The sequence below is a fragment of the Malurus melanocephalus genome, unplaced genomic scaffold (genome assembly GCF_030028575.1).
Source record: "Malurus melanocephalus ecotype Western Australia unplaced genomic scaffold, MMel_1.1 scaffold_22, whole genome shotgun sequence".
Classification (NCBI taxonomy): Eukaryota; Metazoa; Chordata; class Aves; order Passeriformes; family Maluridae; genus Malurus; species Malurus melanocephalus.
In genome coordinates, this window is record NW_026623254.1 from 252,886 (window position 1) to 258,214 (window position 5,329).

The following is a 5,329-nucleotide window of genomic DNA, read 5'->3' on the forward strand; positions in this document are numbered from 1 at the left end:
TGCTCTGTTAATGTATTACAATAAAATATCTCAACAGTGCATTGAGCTGGTTGACTGTAATATATCAGCAGATCAATGGTTTGCAAAAAGAAAATGGTCAAATGCAAGACAACTTCTCCAATTAGAGAATTTTCAAAGATTTCACACACTGAATTCATAATGACTTAGAAGAAAGAGTCAACAATGTTAACTAAGAGAGCTCATGGAGCTTTTCCAACTGTTATCATCCTTCTTGTTCCCCCATTATTAAAAATAAAGATAATATATATTCAGTATATTTAAAGATGCTTGTATCCAGATCTGGATACTTGGGCTCATCCCTGCTGTTAAGAAACTTCTACACACTGAAAAAAAAAGCCCCAAAGAAACCAAGAGAGAAAGTAGCAACACAGAGAAATTGAAGTCTGCTCATATCCTCAGTGAAGGAAGTTTTCAGCCCTTTTTTAAGTTCTGGGCAGTTTTCAGGATTCATTCATTTCCTGAATAATCCCCTGTCATCTTAATAGGAGACAGATCACTGCAGCATCAATTCTTTCCAACTACGTTTTTTTTTGTCTAAGATTTCTTTCAGGTCTGTAATTATCCTTACACATGGACCTGATGGTATTTACAGAAGGGACTTGTACATATATTGTATGCAAGCAGACATCTGAAYACTCAAAACAAGAAGCTGTGCTCCTACACATGTGGTTTCTTCCTCCTCCCAAAAATTTCTTCKTCCACCCACTTCTCATGGGTGAAATTGCTTACATGAAAAAAAAAAAAAAAAATCTGTTCAATTTTAAAAGCCAGAGCTAAAATCTTTGCTCTGCATGCAATTGCTCTGCTGCATAGAATTTTTTTATTCATACATCTCTCTTTTTCATTGACATCATATATTTCTKAAATGGTGCATAATTAAGCATTGACAAATACAAATCAATAAATATCTTCATTGGTTGGGGTGGCATCAGCACTTAGAAGTTCTGCCTATAGAGAAATCCCGGGGTCTCAAAGATCAGATTACATATTTCAAGATATTGATATTTCTGATTTGATCTGGGAATATAATAAGGATAACTTCCCTGGTTTGCTTTGKTTTTGTGCTGGGTTTTACTATCTTACTGAGAGAGGAGAAGAATAAACAAAATCCAAACAAGCAAAAAAGCACTCAAGCTGAACAGTTGCACCAGTTCAGTGCAGTCTTCCCAAGTAGTATTTTTAAAATAAGATCTCCAAGTGGCAGAGGTGTGAGGTGATGAGTAGTCAAAGAACTAACAGGAGCAAGTGGAGGGTTGGGCTTTCCCATGTGCTGTGACTCACCAGATGGAGCTATTCTAGACAGTTGTATTTACCTGACAGTGAATGAAGGGGGCTACAAGAAATGCTCCATGACCTTCATTTTTTTTCCAACCTAAATTATTTCATGATTCTATGAATCTGTACTGTGCCATCTTGTAAGCAAATTGAATGTATTTCCAACAAAGTTTGTTTTCTTTATCCAACCTTGTCCTTGAAGCACACAAGAAAACAGTAATCCCTAGTGCCAAACTATTACAGACTCYATCTAATTACTCAAAGCTCAGAGATATCTTAATTGAGTTTGAATTTTTTTCCTTTTAAGAGTTACATATGCAACAAAACACCCAAACAATGCATGTTAGAAAATTACTGTTCTCTTCAACATGCTATTTCTGTTTCTGCTCAAAATGAGAAATTTCAAAACATGCAAAAAAAYAAGCATCACAAACAAAAATATTTTCCCATTACCCAAAACAGGTAACCCACGAGAAAACATCAAAGACCTGAGATGATATAATTGAGCACAGGTGTACTATAAGGTCAGAAAAATTGAAAGTTAAAATTGTCCATGCATTTTTAATCAGTCTCTCCCAGTTGTTTGCTTTAGGATATGCTCTATTATTACCACCAATTATAATAGCAGAATTTAATAATGAAATATTAATAATTTGCATTTTTTCAATACTAAGTAATCTCAAATAACTTTCCAAATAATTAAATCATTTTTATGTCACACTTGTAAATAGAAATGTTACACTGTCTTGCCATTCTACATGGAAGAAAGAAAAGGAGTTCATCTGGAAAGTTAATGCTGGAAACTAGTTTCTATCTCTCAAATTCTGCTTGCTGAAACTCAAACTACGAATAATACTGAATTAATGCAATATAAAATACGGTGACAGTCTTAGAATTGCATGTGTCGGATCTGGTACGATCCAGAAGTGCATGAAAGGAATTTATAATACACTGCTTGTCAKACAACACAGCCTATCTCACAGAAGTGCTAAGAAAACTTGTATATTACCATTCAGTATTTGACAAATAGCAGATGATTCCTTAATGACTCCTGAAGGCTTCAGATCTTTAGTCACAACAAAGTCAAAGAGAAGTAAGGATGCCATCAAAGTCATAGACAGTCTTRAATAACTTGTGGACTACCAGCAGTTTATGGGGTTGCCTCAAGCAAGCAAGTTTAGTTTGCTAACATGTGTTAACAAAATATAACATCCCAAGTGATTGTCTCTCACGGACAGCAAACAAAATATCAACTATGACAACTCCAGACTTTTAAAAGTTTGAACTTCTAATTCCAGTTATTTACTCCTGATAGTTAAATGAGGTCTTGAAAACCTAATTATTCGGTTTTAAAGGCACATACCTACCAAAAGAATATTTCAGCTGTGCAATGAAAGGGTTCCATAGCTGTCTCTTATTTGAAGGTTATGAGGGATGAGACAAGTTACCTGGAGCAGTAGATGTGCAAAACACACAATGAATACTTCAATACATGGAAAGTGTCAGGATCCATCTCCCCTGCTCAAAGGGAAACTCTGAGCTTCCACAGAGATCCACAACATCCCAGCACCAGGGGAAACACTGCTGTACCACAAGGATACTCATCAACACCACAGAGGCACAATGTGCTTGCTGTAATGTGTTGCTGTCCCAAACACATTAACACCTTTTCCTTTGATGTTTCCACTCAGGTAGTGACTCTCCTGTGTCATAGTGCACTGGACACACCACGAGAACTGGCAGGTCTGAACAACATGTCTGCTTCACTCCACAGTCACTTCTTTGCAGGACTAAAACCAAAACCAAACCATAAAAATAAAGGAAAACCCCAAATATAGTTTTTGCAGCATTAGAGTGGAGTTTGGCCTAGCTACCTTATATTTAAGCAATGTGTTCTACCTTTTCTCATGACTGAGAGCAGAAATCAGGTTATTATTGTAGCCTTTGACAAAAAACACTGTTAAAGCAATGTTGTCTTCAGAGCCTTTCATGAAAGCTGTAAACACATTTAACAACTCTTTGAATGGAAAATATGGCTTGTCAATCTGTATTGACTCAGTGAAAAGAAAAGCCCAATATATTAAGCTTAGATCCTTCAGGCATTTATTTTCTCTAATGATTAACTTTACAATATAATTTCATCCTTTCACAAATCAATCACATTACTCATAAGAACTCAAAATTAATGTTTACACTGCATTTGTCTTCTGGTTTAATTCTTTTGGACATTGCTTAACTGAGTACAATTCAGTATGGGGGAAAACACAGCACAGGTACTGCTGCTAAATTAAGACCACAAATTTACTCACCAGAAGGAGTTACCAAKTCATTAATTCAAGTCCTTCAGCGGACCAAAGTCCATCCCACTGAATAAGAGCACCATCTTTTGTGAAATAGGGAGATTAGTAAAAAGTATGGCATGATTATACTTTGTGGAGATAAACCCATGGCCTACAATGTATAGTGTTTATAGACCACACAACGATGTCATTGGTCTTTCAGAGCACTTCCTTAAGGACCATGTGTAAAACACCAAGATAATCTGTTTATGGCAAATTTAGGACTCAGAAAGAAGTAAAAACTGTTTCAGTGTGGCTGTGCTTTTTCTGTGCTAAGTCCTCCTTTCTAGARTTCAGTCTCTGTATGTGGGCAGAGAAGGTGGTCACTCCAAATCTGGATGCCATTGTGGTTTTGACTTTAATCCCCAAGTTAAAGGATGAAAAACAATGATTGCAACACTATTCCAGCTTCATAGTTTATTTCCATAAAACACCTATTAACATACTGCAACTGTTAGTGGATAAATTTTTAAGTAAATGAGAAAAAAAAGACTGGAAAGGAGAAACAATACCCTGCGATAAATACAGATTTTCATATAAGAAAGAAGGGACGCATGAAAAAGAAACAGGAATACTAAAATAATACTAAAAGCAATAGTTCATAAAATCCAATAGTTTACAAAAGATCCAAAAATCCAGTAAGATACACATTACTCCATTACTGTGAATACGGCAGTAAGATTTTGCTGCCAACGACTAGGTAAGATACTCGTAAACCTCAATATTGAGATAAATATTTAAAAAATTTTACTTGACATCAAAACATTCTAGTGTGACAAAGTAAGCTTTAATAAGCTTCTGCTAAAAATCAGTCAGAACTGCAGGACCATAASAGGACTAACATTTTTAAATCTTCTTCCTATCAATTGGTTTCTAACTGGCAACCCCTTGGTTTACTGCCAGAAATCTTCTCTGACTCCTCTTAAAGTCAAAGGTCCCAGGGTCTCAGCCCCCATCCCATCCACACTGAACAAAGAATATTTATTTTGTACAGTGTGAATTTAAAAAAAAAATCAGGAGTATAAGTGCTCAGGAAAATGAAATTGCTATTTTCCACTCAGCTTTAGAGGCAGGAACAATGACATTTAGGAAGCCTAAAACCAGTCACATTTGATAGGAGATTTCCAGCTGCATGAATCGATCAAGGTACTGAGGGGGACAAGCACATGACCTCCAAGTCTTCTGTCCTGTGTAGAGTGGTGCTCAACACTGCTTGCTCACTGGATTTTCATGGACACCCCTACTAAGCCTTTAACTCTAAAAGGGAGCTTGAATGTACCTTGCTCAGAATATTTCAACTCTATTCTCTAGAGAAATTAATCTACTGATCACAAAATCACTGGCTGTAATTTATATCCACATATTATTTGTCCAACATTTGTGCAGTGCCAACAATTGAACAAAAAAACCCACGACAGATTTGAAAGGATGAAGGGCTTCTTTCACTAAGTAGCTGTTTGTTAATTTGGTCTGAGTTGGTCCTTGTTGAAAAAGGTCCAAAAACTAATGAAGCTGCTCCACATGACATCCGCTAAGTTCTCTCATATGGGACATACTAACACTTCACACAGTGTTCCTGCTGCTTCACTGATACAGGGCCAGAGTCTGGGCTAGGTATGTCTCTKCATGTCTTCTCAATAATGGCAGTGATTGAAGTGAAGACTACAACTGAAAACCAATTTCACTCAATTTTA